Source organism: Bombina bombina, chromosome 4 (assembly GCF_027579735.1).
Source record: "Bombina bombina isolate aBomBom1 chromosome 4, aBomBom1.pri, whole genome shotgun sequence".
NCBI lineage: Eukaryota > Metazoa > Chordata > Amphibia > Anura > Bombinatoridae > Bombina > Bombina bombina.
This window is the reverse complement of record NC_069502.1, coordinates 639,656,435-639,675,998: the sequence shown is the minus strand read 5'-3', so window position 1 is coordinate 639,675,998 and position 19,564 is coordinate 639,656,435. Positions and strand designations below refer to the sequence as shown.

The window sequence follows — 19,564 nt, the reverse complement described above, 5'->3', positions numbered from 1 at the left end:
CAAATCTAAAATACTTACAAAAAGCTCCAGTTAAGCTTAAATAACCCCACTAAAAGGTGATCCATTTAATACTAGCAATCACATCCATAAATTTTGTTTATATACAAAAATGTATCCAGACTATTTTTAAATGTATCTAGGGTATTGTTATTCACTATCTTCTTTGATAATGAGTTCCACAATTTTATTGCTCTTAGAGTGAAAAAACGTTTCCGTTGCAGGAGATTAAATCTCCTTTCCTCCAACCTTAAATTGTGACCTCTTGTCAGAAACAATTTTCTTGGAATAAACAGAGCTTCTGCCACCTCTGTATATGGGCCTTGAATATATTTATATAAAGTAATCGTCACCTCTCAAGTACCTTTTTTCTAAAGAAAACAGACCCAGTTTGGCTAGCCTCTCCTCATAGGTTAAATTCTCCAATCCCCTTATTAGCTTCGTGGCCCTTCTCTGAACTTTTTCTAGTTCTGCAATATCTTTTTTTGCGATCGGTCCCCAGAACTGCACTCCATACTCAAGGTGAGGTCTTACCAGGGCTTTATATAGTGACAGAATTATGCTTTCCTCCCTTGAATTAATGCCTCTTTTAATACATGCTAGTATCTTATTAGCCTTTGAAGCCGCTGCCCTGCATTGTGCACCTATCTTTAGCTTGTTATCTATTACTACTCCCAAATCCCTTTCCTCCTCTGTTTGGCTTAGTCTTGTCCAATTTTAAAAATACGTTGCCTGCTTATTTTTACTCCCAAAATGTAGAACCTTGCATTTTCCCGTATTAAATCTCATTTTCCATTTACTTTCCCATACTTCTAGTTTTTGCAGATCACTTTGTAATGAAAGTTCATCCTGCTCTGACCTAATGACCTTACTTAACTTAGTATCATCTGCAAAAATAGAGATGTCGCTGTTTAATCCTTGCTCCAAGTCATTTATAAAAATATCAAAGAGAACAAGGCCCAGTACTGATACCTGGGGGACTCCACTGATTACCTTTGTCCAATCTGAGTATGATCCATTTACTACTACTCATTGCTCCCTATCTTTTATCCAGTTATTTATCCATGAGCTAAAATTTTCAGCTATTCCCAGTCCCTTAATTTTGTGCATTAATCTCTCATGTGGTACTGTATCAAATGCCTTTGCAAAATCTAAGTATATCACATCAACTGATTCCCCTTTATCTATATTTTTACTTACTTCCTCATAGAATCTAATTAGATTAGTTTGACATGATCTATTTCTCCTAAAACCATGCTGATTAGAACTCATAATCTTGTTTACACAAATATGCTCATCAATACACTGTGTGCAGAATTATTAGTCAAATGAGTATTTTGACCACATCATCCTCTTTATGCATGTTGTCTTACTCCAAGCTGTATAGGCTCGAAAGCCTACTACCAATTAAGCATATTAGGTTATGTGCATCTCTGTAATGAGAAGGGGTGTGGTCTAATGACATCAACAACCTATATCAGGTGTGCATAATTATTAGGCAACTTCCTTTCCTTTGGCAAAATGGGTCAAAAGAAGGACTTGACAGGCTCAGAAAAGTTAAAAATAGTGAGATATCTTGCAGAGGGATGCAGCACTCTTAAAATTGCAAAGCTTCTGAAGCGTGATCATCGAACAATCAAGCGTTTCATTCAAAATAGTCAACAGGGTCACAAGAAGCGTGTGGAAAAACCAAGGAGCAAAATAACTGCCCATGAACTGAGAAAAGTCAAGCGTGCAGCTGCCAAGATGCCACTTGCCACCAGTTTGGCCATATTTCAGAGCTGCAACATCACTGGAGTGCCCAAAAGCACAAGGTGTGCAATACTCAGAGACATGGCCAAGGTAAGAAAGGCTGAAAGACGACCACCACTGAACAAGACACACAAGCTGAAACGTCAAGACTGGGCCAAGAAATATCTCAAGACTGATTTTTCTAAGGTTTTATGGACTGATGAAATGAGAGTGAGTCTTGATGGGCCAGATGGATGGGCCCGTGGCTGGATTGGTAAAGGGCAGAGAGCTCCAGTCCGACTCAGACGCCAGCAAGGTGGAGGTGGAGTACTGGTTTGGGCTGGTATCATCAAAGATGAGCTTGTGGGGCCTTTTCGGGTTGAGGATGGAGTCAAGCTCAACTCCCAGTCCTACTGCCAGTTTCTGGAAGACACCTTCTTCAAGCAGTGGTACAGGAAGAAGTCTGCATCCTTCAAGAAAAACATGATTTTCATGCAGGACAATGACCCATCACACTCGTCAAAGTACTCCACAGCGTGGCTGGCAAGAAAGGGTATAAAAGAAGAAAATCTAATGAAATGGCCTCCTTGTTCACCTGATCTGAACCCCATTGAGAACCTGTGGTCCATCATCAAATGTGAGATTTACAAGGAGGGAAAACAGTACACCTCTCTGAACAGTGTCTGGGAGGCTGTGGTTGCTGCTGCACGCAATGTTGATGGTGAACAGATCAAAACACTGACAGAATCCATGGATGGCAGGCTTTTGAGTGTCCTTGCAAAGAAAGGTGGCTATATTGGTCACTGAGTTGTTTTTGTTTTGTTTTTGAATGTCAGAAATGTATATTTGTGAATGTTGAGATGTTATATTGGTTTCACTGGTAAAAATAAATAATTGAAATGGGTATATATTTGTTTTTTGTTAAGTTGCCTAATAATTATGCACAGTAATAGTCACCTGCACACACAGATATCCCCCTAAAATAGCTATAACTAAAAACAAACTAAAAACTACTTCCAAAACTATTCAGCTTTGATATTAATGAGTTTTTGGGTTCATTGAGAACATGGTTGTTGTTCAATAATAAAATTAATCCTCAAAAATACAACTTGCCTAATAATTCTGCACTCCCTGTATAATCCCTTTATAATCCCTTCAAATATCTTCCCCACTATTGATGTCAGACTAACTGGTCTATAGCTTCCTGGATCATCCCTGCTTCCCTTTTTGAAGAGTTGCACCACATCAGCTTTACGCCAATCCTGGGGTACCATGCCTGAGGATAATGAGTCTTGAAAGATTAAGAGTAGTGGTTTATCTGTAACAGTGCTAAGTTCCCTTAACACCCTTGGGTATTTTCTATCTGGGCCTGGAGTTTTATCTACCTTAATATTATTATCCAGTTTTTTTCCTGATATCCTCTAAACATAACCCAGTTAGTGGTATGGACTGGCATGTTCTATTTTGTTCCAAAGTATCATCCAATGGTTCATCTCTTGTGTATACTGCAGAAAAAAAAACTGGTTTAGTACCTCAGCCTTCTCCCTGTCATTATTTATCATCCTACCCTCCACGCATTTTAATGTACCTATATTGTCCTTCTTAGATTTTTTGCTATTTATGTACTTAAAGAACCTTTTAGGGTTAGACTTTTAATCATTTGCAATTAATTTTTCATTTTCAATTTTGGCCAATTTGATTGCTTTTTTGCATGCTTTGTTACATTCCTTATAAATATTGTATGCTGAGTCTGTACTATTTTCTTTGAATGATTTAAATACCCTACGTTTTTTCCTAATTTCTCTTAACACATTTTTATTCAGCCACATTGGCTTTGATTTTTTATTTTGGTTTTATAACCATATGGTATTTGTTGATATGTATATTTATTTAACAAAGTTTTAAATGTTATCCATTTATCCTCTGTATTTTTATTAGAGAATACATTGTCCCAATTTATATTATTTAATGATTTCCTTAAATCGTTGAATTTTGCTTTCTTAAAATTAAAAGACTTAGTTAAACCTTTAAGACACTGCTTATGAAAAGATATTTCAAATGTGACCAGGTTATGATCACTGTTACCCAAATGTGCTTTGACTTCTATGTTTGATATTATACCTGTATTGTTTAATAGCACTAAATTCAATATAGCTTTACTCTTAGTTGGCTCCTGTATTAATTGTGTCAAGAAGTTATCCCTGAGAACATTTAAAAATCTATCCCCTTAGCTGAATTACTAGTTTCATTGGCCCAGTTTATGTCAGGGAAGTTACAATCTCCCATAATTACAGCACTGTTATTAGCAGCCTTACCTATTTGGATTAGTAGTTGAGTTTCCTCCTGGTCACTAATGTTGGGGGGCTTGTAGCATGTTCCTAGTAATATTTTTTTAGGATTTTCCCCCACTCTTTATTTCAATTTACAGGGTCTCTACATTGTCACTTCATATCATAAATATCTTCCCTTATTGTAGGTTTAAGGTTAGGTTTAATATACATGCAGATTCCTACACCCCTTTTATTATTCCTGTCCCTCCTAAATAATGTATATCCCTCTAAGTTAACTGCCCAGTCATGTGAATCATCCCACCAAGTTTCAGTTATACTGATAACATCATAGTCCTCTTCTGCAACTAAGAGCGTCAGCTCCCCCATTTTACCTGTCATGCTTCTTGCATTTGTTGTCATACATTTAATTTTCACATACTTTCTGCTGCTACTTGGTGTGCTTTCCTCTATACTTTCTAAGACAACATTTCTTAAGTCATCTCTTCCTTGAGATATTAAGGGACTGACAGATTCACATACTGATTTCTCTGTCCTATTGTGTTCTTACTGACCCCCCCCCCCCTCCTTTGCCTAGTTTAAAAGATTCTCTAAATGTGCTACCATCCTTTTTCCCAACACACCTGTACCCATGTCATTAGGGGCAATCCATCATTACTGTACAAATTGTACCCAAGTGAAAAGTCAGCGCAGTACTCTAAAAAGTCAAACCCCTCATTTTTGCACCATGTTTTTAACCATGAATTAACAGCTCATTTTGCCTTACTGAGTTAGCACACGGCACTGGTAATATCTCCGAAATGACTTTAAGTTACTGCATATACATACGTAAACTTTAGGTCTTGTTAAAAAAAAGTGTCAAATGTTAAAGGTAATATGTTGCTTACATTTTAAGTGGGTGAAACTCTCTGACAGAGGAGGATTCTCAGGCCCAAAGGCAACCATTCAACCATTTGCTTGATTTAATTTGCTTTCATTAATCAAAGTGCATGGATTACAGTGGGGCAAAAAAGTATTTAGTCAGCCTCCAATTGTGCAAGTTCTCCCACTTAAGAAGATGAGAGAGGCCTGTAATTTTCATGATAGGTATACCTCAACTATGAGAGACAAAATATGGAAAAAAATCTAGACACTCACACTGTCTGATTTAGAAATAATTTATTTGTAAATTATGGTGGAAAATAAGTATTTGGTCAATATTAAAAGTTCATCTCAATGCTTGTTATATATCCTTTATTGGCAATGACAGAGGTCAAACGTTTTCTGTAAATCTTCACAAGTTTGTCATACACTGTTGCTGGTATGTTGGCCCATTCCTGCATGCAGATCTCCTCTAGAGCAGTGTTTTGGGGCTGTCGCTGGGCAACACAGACTTTCAACTCACTCCAAAGGTTTTCTATGGGGTTGAGATCTGGAGACTGGCTAGGCCACTCCAGTACCTTGAAATGCTTCTTACGAAGCCACTCCTTCATTGCCCAGGCGGTGTGTTTGGGATCATTGTCATGCTGAAAGACTCAGCCATGTTTCATCTTCAATGCCCTTGCTGATGGAAGGAGGTTTGCACTCAAAATCTCACAATACATAGCCCCATTCATTCTTTCATGTACACGGATCAGTTGTCCTGTTCCCTTTGCAGAGAAACAGCCCCAAAGCATGATGTTGCCACCCCCATGCTTCACAGTAGGTATGGTGCTCTTTGGTTGCAACTCAGCATTCTCTCTCCTCCAAACACGACGAGTTGTGTTTCTACCAAACAGTTCTACTTTGGTTTCATCTGACCATTTGACATTCTCCCAATCCGCTTCTGGATCATCCAAATGCTCTCTAGCATACTTGAGACGGGCCCGGACATGTACTGGCTTAAGCAGGGGGACACGTCTGGCACTGCAGGATCTGAGTCCCTGGCGGCGTACTGTGTTACTGATGGTAGCCTTTGTGACGTTGGTCCCAGCTCTGCAGGTCATTCACTAGGTCCCCCCATGTGGTTCTGGGATGTTTGCTCACTTTTCTTGTGATCATTTTGACCCCACGGGGGGAGATCTTGCGTGGAGCCCCAGATCGAGGGAGATTATCAGTGGTCTTGTATGTCTAATTATTGCTCCCACAGTTGATTTCTTCACACCAAGCTGCTTGCCTATTGCAGATTCAGTCTTCCCAGCCTGGTGCAGGTCTACAATTTTGTTTCTGGTGTCCTTCGACAGCTCTTTGGTCTTCACCATAGTGGAGTTTGGAGTGTGACTGTTTGAGGTTGTGGACAGGTGTCTTTTATACTGATAACAAGTTCAAACAGGTGCCATTAATACAGGTAATGAGTGGAGTACAGAGGAGCCTCTTAAAGAAGAAGATACAGGTCTGTGAGAGCCAGAAATCTTGCTTGTTTGTAGGTGACTAAATACTTATTTTCCACTATAATATGCAAATAAATTATTTCCAAATCAGACAATGTGATTGTCTGGATTTGTTTCCACATTTTGTCTCTCATAGTTGAGGTATACCTATGATGAAAATTACAGGCCTCTCTCATCTTCTTAAGTGGGAGAACTTGCACAATTGGTGGCTGACTAAATACTTTTTTGCCCCACTGTAATCTATACACTTTGATTAATGAAAGCAAATTAAATCAAGCAAATGGTTGAATGGTTGCCTTTGGGCCTGAGAATCCTACTCTGTCAGAGAGTTTCACCCACTTAAAATGCAATAGTCCTATTTCTGCTGAGGGGAGCTAAATAACCCCATAGTAAGCAACACAGAAACACTGCGGGATGATCACACAACAGGACCACGGACAGGCTTGCATTTAGTGTATTGCATAAAGTATTACTGCCCATTACTAGAGGATCTCACTATCCCTCTAGCCAGACTGTGCTCCAGCTCCTACCACCAGCAGCAGCAGTGCAGGAACTCTGTTCCCATGCGTTTCCGCTCATCTTGACCCCTGGTCCCTATATATATATAAGATTTACACTGCTGACTGTACATTTGAATTTATCTATTATGATTTCATTACATAGTTCTAAGTCTGCCAAATCTTTCTCTTGAGTGACAACTAAATACAATTCTGCTTGATACAAATGTACACACATGATCAGCTACTTCCCTTAATTTTATGGTCATAAAAATGGAATTACCCTTTTAAACCATTCTACTTCTGGATTCAAGTTTTACTGATATTTTTGAATGGAGAAGCTCATGCATATGACCTTTCAGCTATGTCTTCATCCTCCTGTCAAGTGCTGCTATTTTGCTACTTAGTGTGCCACCAGGAACCAGTTCACGGTTTTCAAGAAAGTCATCCATCTTTCTCAAGAGATAATTGAACAAGAGTATGATTTGACCCAGACAAGCAGTGTTGTGGCTCAATTTCCCTGTTATATCCGCAAAAGGCTTTAGGACTACCACTAACTGACCAATCATGGTCCACTCATCTCTGCCGAATGGGGCTCCCAGTCCCAATGAATTGACAGATAGCCATAGCATGAAGGATAGCCCTCTGCTTCTCAAATGTTCTGCCATCTCCAAAGTCGATTTCCACCTAGTTATATTGTCTTGCTTAGGACTGAAGAAGTCCTTCCTTACTTTTCTTGCTTAACAAAGTGACTGCTTTTAACAATGCTGTGGAAGTTTCTTGCAGTCCTTCATCAACGCTGTATTATGATTTTTGTTTAAGTGAAATTAAGTTTCATATCAGCAGACAAAGGAATAATTGAGCCAACTTCTAAAAAGCTGCTGCTCCTGCTAAGTGGTGCTCATCAGCCAATGGCAAATCTTTGAGGAACAGCTGGAAGCAGTGTGCAACAAAGTATCTGCACATCTGTTTGCTTAGTTGTTTCAGGGCATACCTATGTTCTAAAAGCAGTAGTTCATGATGACATCATAGCCTTCTAATCTAATAAGATATTATGCCAATACATAGAGCACATACAAGTTGGGTAAGGTAATGGACAAGGCAGTGGTTGCTGCAGTACTGATGCACATTCCACACTATTGTGCATCTATCTGAAGTTCCCTTTCTTCACCAAAGCATACTTTTCACAGCAGATCTCTCCTTTTGAAGTTGTATTGCTGAGAAATGCTTTTCTTGCTTACATTAAAGGACTTTCACAAGGACTTTGTAAACAGATTTTAGAATTGAGTCTACAAGGATAACTTCAAACGTGTTTTAAGGAGCAGGTGTGTGAGATGGTGAGGAATGTGAGAGAACTTTATTTATTTTCACTCATATTACTTTCACTCTACTTGTCATGTATTTATGGGTTGGTGTGCTACAATCCAGAGGCTTACTTCAGTAACACTGCTACCACTCCTGCTCCTACCCTCTGTTGTTTTTATATTATTTATTATATTCTCCAAGGAGAACTTTTAACTACAAACTTGTTCAGTAGCAGATGTGTGAGAAAGTGAGGAATGTGGGTACTTTAGCATGAGGGATTTGGGAGAATAGAGAGAGTCGAATGAAAATAAATAATTGTATGGAAAGGTTGTAGTGGTGCTTTTTAATTTCAATTTATTTTTTGAAATCTCTAAGTAAAACTTTTTCCTGTATGTTTTTGTGTAACAGTTAGCAATGAATCTTTGGATTGTTTGCATTTGCTAGCAGTGTAATTGTGAGGCTAAATGGAGTGTTTTGAGGGCTTCCCATAGGAACTAATGCGATGTAATGAATTTTTTGTCGAACAAAATTGTTACCTGAATATTCGGCCAAACGAAATTCTGACAACCAGAATCAACTGAAAATTTCTCCCATGCACATGTCTAATACATATAATAGGGTTCAAAAGTTTCACTAGCACTGGGCAAGTAGAAATTGAACTGGGGTGAGTAAAAAAAGATAATGAGTGAATGTTGAACCAACATTCACTCAGTATTGAATGCTGGGTGTGTAGGCGCATGTGTAAATAGAGAAGGCTGATTGGCCATCAGTACCATTTAGGTAGCATCTCTGGATTTAGTTGGGAGTGATTTGGATCTGTATAAAAACTTGAGCCACAAAGCCTTTTCAAAGATTTTTGCTTTCAAATGTCATAGTCTGGTTTTTCCCAATTTCCGTGCTTATTATTGGCTTTACCTTAATTATCAGCTCTCTTGTTAAGTGAACATACATATTATAAACTGTTTTTTTTAACAGACCAATAGGGTTTTCTTGTAATATCTTATGTGGGTACATAAAATAAAATAGGAATTTAATACTGAAAAATGGTGCAGAGGTAATAGAAAATAACCAACATGTTTTGGGGGGCTATATTCTTTATAATTATATGTCTACACAACTTGAGTAGCTAATGAAAAATACCTCAAAACAGATTCATTATTTTCTCCTGATTTTAGGAATACCTCATATGTCTTGGTTTTCAAGTAATTTGTAGCAAATATAGGGCAAATGCCAAAAGGATGGAATTAAAGCTTAATAGCTTTCACCCAATCGAAAAAACTACACAAAAGTATATATTTGTATTTTTGACATGTATTTCATAGACATGATATTTCCTGTTACTGTAAAATCTACATATTTGGATTTTTGCAAATCCTCCCAAGTACAGTGATACCCCAATGTACACCTTGAGCTGGTTCTTGGGCACTTATAATGTGGCATTTCAGTGCTGCCTATTTCAGATTCCAGATGTGTAATTTTGATAGATACAACGTATGGCGTATAGTGAGTTTGTTCATGACTGCATTTCACCATGAATAGCTGATGAATACAATGGAGGCATCTTTTTCTTCTGTTTTTATTACAGGCAAATCACATTTTCGTTGTGAATTTTACAAAAATGGCATGTCCAATTTACTGTAAAACCCACATATTTACATTTTACGACTCCTCCTGTGGCTCTTTTGTAGCACTTCAGAAGATCCCATCATGACAAACCATTTTCAAAAGTAGACACCCAAGGCTACAACATATGGGGTACAGTTAGTCTGTCTATGTTCACTACCAATAACTAATTAATCTAGAGGAAGTGTGTTTTTCCTGCACGTGTGTTTGTGTTGTGTGTGTTTTTTTCTTTTGTTGTGCATTTTACAAAAATGACGAGCCTGATTACTGTATAACCTGCATATTTGGATTTTGCAAATTCTACCAAGTACAGTGGTTCCCCCAGTGTACACCTTGATCTGCTTCTTGAGCGATTTATAGGGTGGCCTTTCAGTACAGCCTATTTTTTATATTCCAGACTTGTAGTTTTGCTGGATGTATTTATTGGGCCCATTTCTCATTTGGAATTTATTTAGAAGCCCCAGACCCAAATCAGGATCATCATAATATGCCCCCCTGAGCAAAGCAGTACCCAATGCACACCTTGAACTGTTTGGGCAATTTTAGGGTGAAAATTATGAACCCTAAATTAATGGAAGATTTGGGGGAAACTAAAATGGGCTTGCATAAGATAAGATAAAAATGTGAGTTTTTATTACATAAAAGATTGGCAGACACATTACATTATTTAAAACAGCTGCCACACCAGAGAGCAGGCTGTGAAGGGCAGTCAGCACAGTAGTAAATAGTATCTGCCCTCTTAATCTTACTTGAGAAAACCCTGCAGTGCCTGTGCCACACCAGAGAGCAGGCTGTGAAGGGCAGTCAGGACAGTAAAAAATAGTATCTGTCCTCTTAACCTTACTTGATAAAACCCTGCAGCGCCTGTGGGGCTTTGCTTGTTTTGTGGTTGGGGGAGATTTAAAAATAAAGTGCACTGTTCTCCTTACAGTGCCCGGTGCTTGATGAGGCAACGTCCCCGCTGATATTGAAAGAAGCTACGTGTCTTTCCTGGGCTTTAAAAAATAAATATATATATATATATATATATATATATATATATATATATAAATATATATATATACTGTATATATATATGTGTATATGCAGATATTAACACATAAATATATATGTGCAAGTGTGAATCAAAAAGCAAGGCAGTCACCACAACTTTATTAATGACCAGATCCAAGCAAAAGTTACATAGCTTTTAGCCTGAAGTCTCCTGTACACTAAGCTACTGTCCAACATAGTCACCATTACTTTCAAGACATTTTAGCCATCGTCGAACCCAAGTATCAAATCCAGTTTAGAAAAATTCTGGAGTTTGATTCCTGACCCATTACCTAACAGCTGGTTTAACGTCTTCCAAGTTGTCAAATCTGAAACCACGTAGGCTGTCCTGGCTTCATAGGCCCAAATGGTTAGATGTCCGAAGGTGACAAATCAGGGCTGTACAGTGGATGAGGTACCACGGGCCACCTAATTTTGGCAATCGTCTGGGTTATAAGCAATGATGTGCGTGTTTTGCATTATCATGATGGAGCTGTATGGAATGAATACCTTGATGTGGTCTTTTCTCCCCATTGGCCTCTATTTTATTTATTTTATTTTTAGGGAGGAAAATGCTGTTGTTGATAAAGTGCAATAGCATTTCATATCGTACCCTTGTCATTGTATTTAAGACTAAGGGGGTCTCTAACATTCGGTCTTTGCTCCAGTAGGAGCATATTGTGTTTTTTTTTTACAAAAACAGGATGGAGTGAGTGCACCTTTGATTGTGAATTTTGGTAGTGTAAAGATAGCTCTATAACTCTTCTAAGTGATAAAAGCTCCTCCAAACAGTTATCGGTGTAATATGTGGTTAGGACAGGTGAAGGGGAGCTGTTATATGTTCATAAAATCTTGTCAAAAAATTATTATTTCATAAAATTAATCTATTAGAAAAACTTTGTGGTTGTGCAAATATGTATATGTTCTTAGTGCAATTTGAATAGATAAAAAGACGTGTGACTTCTAAAATAAATAATGAAATAAACTTTAAAACTAGAAAATCCAAATTAATGGCAAGCAGAAAGCAAGGGTAAATCAACAAAATATCGAAATTTATAACATTGTTATAAACGGTAACGGCTCAAAGTATCCAGCAATATCTAAGAATTGAGACTAATTCACTATTGCTACTACTCGCAATTACAGACTGCAACAGAAATCTTGACATCCTACAACGGAGATCAGTTGCCATCAAAGCATATAGAGACTTTCCTCTACCTGGGTGGTTTCACTTTAGTTTTTTCCCTGAGAGGGAAGTAAAGACTTGCAGCACTCCCACAAAGGGCGGGACTTCCTTTTTTTTGGAGCCTCTGCTTGTAGCGCTATTTCCAAGCAGTTGCATGCCTTCAGATTTGGTGTACTGGGGTTTATCTGGGCTAGAGCAGCATGTAGAACACTTTTCATGCGCTTTTAGCACAGATGCGGTCCTAGTTCGGTTTTTCTGGCAGGTTTTTGATAATTTTATTTTATTGTTATTCCCTGTATTTTTTCTGCTCATTACCAATATTTTATGTGAAAAAATGGACCATGATGAGGTGCAAGCTGTTACATGTGCTTTATGTCTTGATGCAAATGTGGAACCACCAATCCCTTTCTGTCCTACATGTATTGAAAGGACTGTGAATTTTAGGGATAAAATGTTTGCTGAGCCAATTTCCTCTCAGACAGATGTTGTCCAAGAGTCCTCTGATGAGGGTCAATTTCTGCAGCAACTTTCTCCCCAAGCGTTACAAAAATTATCGCCCTCACCAGCAGTGCCCTGCAGCTCTACTGTAGTTCCTTCTGGAATTTCACTACAGGACATAGTTTCTCTTATGTCTACTACTATCTCTGATGCTCTGTCTGCCTTTCCAATGTTGCAGGGCCATCGCAAGAGATAGTTCATTTCTGCAGTTAGCAAGGTTTCTGATGCTGTGGTAGCTATCTCAGAAGTGGCAGACACATTACATTATTTAAAACAGCTGCCACACCAGAGAGCAGGCTGTGAAGGGCAGTCAGGACAGTAGTAAATAGTATCTGTCCTCTTAATCTTACTTGAGAAAACCCTGCAGTGCCTGTGCCACACCAGAGAGCAGGCTGTGAAGGGCAGTCAGGACAGTAGTAAATAGTATCTGTCCTCTTAATCTTACTTGAGAAAACCCTGCAGTGCCTGTGCCACACCAGAGAGCAGGCTGTGAAGGGCAGTCAGGACAGTAGTAAATAGTATCTGTCCTCTTAATCTTACTTGAGAAAACCCTGCAGTGCCTGTGCCACACCAGAGAGCAGGCTGTGAAGGGCAGTCAGGACAGTAGTAAATAGTATCTGTCCTCTTAACCTTACTTGAGAAAACCCTGCAGCGCCTGTGGGGCTTTGCTTGTTTTGTGGTTGGGGGAGATTTAAAAATAAAGTGCACTGTTCTCCTTACAGTGCCCGGTGCTTGATGAGGCAACGTCCCCGCTGATATTGAAAGAAGCTACGTGTCTTTCCTGGGCTTTAAAAAATAAATAAATATATATAATATTATATATATATATATATACTGTATATATATATATATATATATATATCAGTCCATAAAACCTTAGAAAAATCAGTCTTGAGATATTTCTTGGCCCAGTCTTGACGTTTCAGCTTGTGTGTCTTGTTCAGTGGTGGTCGTCTTTCAGCCTTTCTTACCTTGGCCATGTCTCTGAGTATTGCACACCTTGTGCTTTTGGGCACTCCAGTGATGTTGCAGCTCTGAAATATGGCCAAACTGGTGGCAAGTGGCATCTTGGCAGCTGCACGCTTGACTTTTCTCAGTTCATGGGCAGTTATTTTGCGCCTTGGTTTTCCACGCGCTTCTTGTGACCCTGTTGACTATTTTTAATGAAACGCTTGATTGTTCGATGATCACGCTTCAGAAGCTTTGCCATTTTAAGAGTGCTGCATCCTCTGCAAGATATCTCACTATTTTTGACTTTTCTGAGCCTGTCAAGTCCTTCTTTTGACCCATTTTGCCAAAGGAAAGGAAGTTGCCTAATAATTATGCACACCTGATATAGGGTGTTGATGTCATTAGACCACATATATATATATGTGTATATGCAGATATTAACACATAAATATATATGTGCAAGTGTGAATCAAAAAGCAAGGCAGTCACCACAACTTTATTAATGACCAGATCCAAGCAAAAGTTACATAGCTTTTAGCCTGAAGTCTCCTGTACACTAAGCTACTGTTCAACATAGTCACCATTACTTTCAAGACATTTGAGCCATCGTCGAACCCAAGTATCAAATCCAGTTTAGAAAAATTCTGGAGTTTGATTCCTGACCCATTACCTAACAGCTGATTTAACGTCTTCCAAGTTGTCAAATCTGAAACCACGTAGGCTGTCCTGGCTTCATAGGCCCAAATGGTTAGATGTCCGAAGGTGACAAATCAGGGCTGTACAGTGGATGAGGTACCACGGGCCACCTAATTTTGGCAATCGTCTGGGTTATAAGCAATGATGTGCGTGTTTTGCATTATCATGATGGAGCTGTATGGAATGAATACCTTGATGTGGTCTTTTCTCCCCATTGGCCTCTATTTTATTTATTTTATTTTTAGGGAGGAAAATGCTGTTGTTGATAAAGTGCAATAGCATTTCATATCGTACCCTTGTCATTGTATTTAAGAATAAGGGGGTCTCTAACATTCGGTCTTTGCTCCAGTAGGAGCATATTGTGTTTTTTTTTTACAAAAACAGGATGGAGTGAGTGCACCTTTGATTGTGAATTTTGGTAGTGTAAAGATAGCTCTATAACTCTTCTAAGTGATAAAAGCTCCTCCAAACAGTTATCGGTGTAATATGTGGTTAGGACAGGTGAAGGGGAGCTGTTATATGTTCATAAAATCTTGTCAAAAAATTATTATTTCATAAAATTAATCTATTAAAAAAACTTTGTGGTTGTGCAAATATGTATATGTTCTTAGTGCAATTTGAATAGATAAAAAGACGTGTGACTTCTAAAATAAATAACGAAATAAACTTTAAAACTAGAAAATCCAAATTAATGGCAAGCAGAAAGCAAGGGTAAATCAACAAAATATCGAAATTTATAACATTGTTATAAACGGTAACGGCTCAAAGTATCCAGCAATATCTAAGAATTGAGACTAATTCACTATTGCTACTACTCACAATTACAGACTGCAACAGAAATCTTGACATCCTACAACGGAGATCAGTTGCCATCAAAGCATATAGAGACTTTCCTCTACCTGGGTGGTTTCACTTTAGTTTTTTCCCTGAGAGGGAAGTAAAGACTTGCAGCACTCCCACAAAGGGCGGGACTTCCTTTTTTTTGGAGCCTCTGCTTGTAGCGCTATTTCCAAGCAGTTGCATGCCTTCAGATTTGGTGTACTGGGGTTTATCTGGGCTAGAGCAGCATGTAGAACACTTTTCATGCGCTTTTAGCACAGATGCGGTCCTAGTTCGGTTTTTCTGGCAGGTTTTTGTTAATTTTATTTTATTGTTATTTCCTGTATTTTTTCTGCTCATTACCAATATTTTATGTGAAAAAATGGACCATGATGAGGTGCAAGCTGTTACATGTGCTTTATGTCTTGATGCAAATGTGGAACCACCAATCCCTTTCTGTCCTACATGTATTGAAAGGACTGTGAATTTTAGGGATAAAATGTTTGCTGAGCCAATTTCCTCTCAGACAGATGTTGTCCAAGAGTCCTCTGATGAGGGTCAATTTCTGTAGCAACTTTCTCCCCAAGTGTTACAAAAATTATCGCCCTCACCAGCAGTGCCCTGCAGCTCTACTGTAGTTCCTTCTGGAATTTCACTACAAGACATAGTTTCTCTTATGTCTACTACTATCTCTGATGCTCTGTCTGCCTTTCCAATGTTGCAGGGCCATCGCAAGAGATAGTTCATTTCTGCAGTTAGCAAGGTTTCTGATGCTGTGGTAGCTATCTCAGAAGTCTCTTCTAATAGATCTGAGGAAGACATTCCTGCTCTGGCATCTGAAGGAGAAATCTCAGATTCGGAGGAGGTGTTACCTTTGACCGACTCAGAAGTGGTATCTTTCAGGTTTAAACTGGAACATCTTTGTCTCTTACTTAGAGAGGTTTTAATTACCCTAGATGATAGTGACTCCACAGTGATGGTTGTCCCCCCAAAGTCTAGCAAATTAGACAGATATTATGAGGTACCTTCCTTTACATATGTTTTTCCAGTTCCTAAGAAGGCCTCTGAAATTATTAATAGAGAATGGGAGAGACCTGGTATTCCTTTCTCTCCTTCTCCTATTTTCAAGATGTTTCCTATAGCTAACTCAGTTAAATAGGTTTGGCAAACTGTTCCTAAGGTAGAAGGAGCTGCTTCAACCTTGGCTAAGAGAATTACTATCCCTATAGAGGATAGCTGTGCTTTTATAGATCCGATGGACAAAAAATTAGAGGGTCTACTCAAGAAAATCTATTTTTACCAGGGTATGCAGTGGTAACCGGCGGTCTGTATAACTACCATCACAAGTGCGGCAGCCTATTGGTTTGATGCTCTGGCTGATGCCCTCAGGCGAGAAACTCCCTTGGACGAGATCCAGGAAAGGATAAAGGCTCTTAAGCTAGCTAATGCCTTTATCTTGGATGCCACCCTTCAAGTTATTAAGTTGGGGGCCAAAATTTCAAGCTTCTCTATCTTGGCTCGCAGGGCCTTATGGCTGAAACCTTGGTCTGCGGACGTTTCATCTAAGTCAAAGCTTGTAGCTGTCCTTTACAAGGGGAAGACCCTGTTTGGTCCTGAGCTGAAAGAGATTATTTCTGACATTACGGGAGGTAAGGATCACCTTCTCCCTCAGGACAAAAAGATTAGGCAGAAAGGAAGACAAAGTAATTTTTGTTCCTTTCGCAACTTCAAGGGATTCTCTTCCTCTTCTACCTCAACTAAGCAGGAACAAGCTAAATCTAATTGGGGACCCGCCCAATCTTGGAATAAGGGTAAGTAATCCAAGAAGGCGGCCATTGACTCCAAGACAGCATGAAGGTTTTGCCCCTGATCCGGGACAAAAGGATCTGGTAGGGGACAGACTTTCTTTTTTTCGCTCAAGCCTGGGTTCGGGATGTTCAGGATCTCTGGGCTATAGAAATAGTGTCTCAGGGATACAAGCTGGAGTTCAAAATTTGTCCTCCCAGGGGCAGGTTTCTAATTTCAAGGTTATCTGCAGACCAGACAAAAAGAGAGGCATTCTTACATTGTGTAGAAGACCTCTTAGCTCTGGGAGTGATCATTCCCGTTCCACCTCAAGATCAAGGTATGGGATTCTATTCCAATCTGTTTGTGGTTCCCAAGAAGGAAGGAACCTTCAGACCAATTCTAGACCTCAAGAGTCTAAACAAGTTTCTCAGAGTGCCATCCTTCAGGATGGAAACTATTCGTTCCATCCTTCCCTTGATCCAGGAGGGTCAGTTTATGACAACAGTAGATTTAAAGGACATGTACCTGCATGTTCCAATTCACAGGGATCATCACAGGTTCTTAAGGTTTGCCTTTCTAGACAAGCATTTCCAGTTTGTGGCTCTTCCTTTCAGTCTTGCCACGGCTCCCAGAATCTTCACAAAGGTTCTGGGGTCTCTTCTTGCGGTGCTTCGTTCAAGCGGCATTGAGGTGGCGCCGTATCTGGAGGATATCCTAGTTCAGGCTCTGTCCTTTTAGCTAGCAAAATCACACACAGACCTGGTAGTGGCTTTCCTAAGGGCACACGGGTGGAAGGTGAAACTAGAAAAGTTCTTTTAGTTCCTCATACAAGCTCTTTAGTTCCTCATACAAGAGTGTCCTTTCTAGGGACCATGAAGATTTTTCTGACAGAAGTCAAGTAATTAAACATTATCCATACTTGTCGAGCTCTGCAATCTTCTCCTCGTCCTTCTGTGGCCCAGTGCATGGAGTTAATAGGTCTGATTGTAGCGGCAATGAACATCGTCCTGTTTGCTCGCTTTTATCTCAGAGCTCTGCAGTTGGACATGCTCAAACAATGGAATGAAGCTTATTTGGACTTGTCCCCTCGACTTCTATTGGCACAGGAGACAAGGGAGTCTCTTCTTTGGTGGTTGTCTCTAGATCATCTCTCCCAGGGAACATGTTTTCGCAGACCATCCTGGGAGATTGTGACAACAGATACTAGCCTTCAGGAGTGGGGAGCAGTTTGGGGCTCCCTAAGGGCTCAGGGGATATGGCCTCAGACAGAGTCTCTTTTGCCCATAAACATTCTGGAACTGAGAATGATCTACAATGCTCTCCTGACCTGGCCTCATCTAGCTTCGGTTCAGTTTATCAGGTTCCAGACGGACAACATAACGTTAGTGGCCTACATCAATCATCAGGGAGGAACAAGGAGTTCCTTGGCGATGACAGAGGTTTTCAAAATAATTCAGTGGGCGGAGGCCCATTCTTGTTGTCTGTCGGCAATCCACATCCCAGGGGTGGACAACTGGGAGGCAGATTTTCTGAGCAGACAGACCTTTCATCTGGGGGAGTGGGAACTTCATCCGGACGTATTTTCCAGTCTGATCCTCAAATGGGGTCAGCCGGAGTTGGATCTCATGGCACCCATGCAGAATGCCAAACTTCCCAGGTACGGGTCGAGATCCAGAGATCCTCAGGTGGAGCTGATAGATGCTCTGGCAGCCCCTTTGGTCCTTCAATCTAACATATCTGTTTCTTCCATTTGCTCTCCTTCCGTGAGTGATTGCCTGAATCAAACAGGAAAGGGCTTCAGTGATTCTCATAGCACCAGCCTGGCCTCGCAGGATCTGGTATTCAGACCTGGTGGAGATGTCGTCTCTACCTCCTTGGAGGCTTCCGCTTCGAAAGGACCTTCTGATTCAGGGACCCTTCCATCATCCAAATCTAGATTCTCTGAAGCTGACTGCTTGGAGATTGAATGGTTGATTCTAGCCAAGCAAGGTTTTTCTGACTCAGTCATAGACACTTTGATTCAGGCTCGTAAGCCTGTCACTAGAAAGATTTATCACAAGATTTGGTGTAAATACCTTTATTGGTGTGAATCCAAAGGCTACTCCTGGAGTAGAGTTAGGATTCCTAGGATTTTATCTTTTCTCCAGGAAGGATTGGAGAAAGGATTATCTACAAGTTCTTTAAAGGGTCAAATTTCAGCATTTTCTATCCTGTTACACAAGCGTCTAGCTGATGTCCCTTATATTCACTCTTTTTGTCAGGCCTTAACCAGAATTAGGCCTGTGTTTAGACCAGTTACTCCTCCATGGAGTCTTAACTTAGTTCTCAAGGTTCTTCAAGGGGTTCCATTTGAACCTATGCATTCCTTAGATATCAAGTTGTTATCTTGGAAGGTTTTATTTTTGGTAGTGATTTCTTCTGCTCATAGAGTGTCTGAGCTTTCAGCATTACAATGTGAGCCCCCTTACCTTATTTTTCTTGCGGATAAGGTTGTCTTACGTACAAAATTTCGATTTCTTCCCAAGGTTGTTTCTGATCGGAACATTAATCAGGAAATCATTGTACCTTCCTTGTGTCCTAATCCTTCTTCAAAGAAGGAGAGGCTCTTACATAATTTGGATGTAGTTCGTGCTTTAAAGTTTTATTTACAGGCGACTAAAGACTAAAAACGGCTGTTTCTCTTTCTTTTGGCTGAAGAGTATTACACGTTTGGCTTACGAAACTGCTGGACAGCAGCCTCCTGAGAGGATTACGGCTCATTCCACTAGCGCTGTTGCTTCCTCATGGGCATTAGAAAATGAAGCT

At 39.8% G+C, this 19,564-nt stretch overlaps 1 protein-coding gene across 1 annotated transcript in view; it reads left to right on the top strand.

Annotated features, from left to right (window-relative positions):
• ENPP3 (ectonucleotide pyrophosphatase/phosphodiesterase 3) overlaps positions 1 to 19,564 on the top strand; it is a 437,931-nt gene that overhangs the window by 108,448 nt on the left and 309,919 nt on the right. The gene's annotated exons all lie outside the window — the stretch shown is intronic.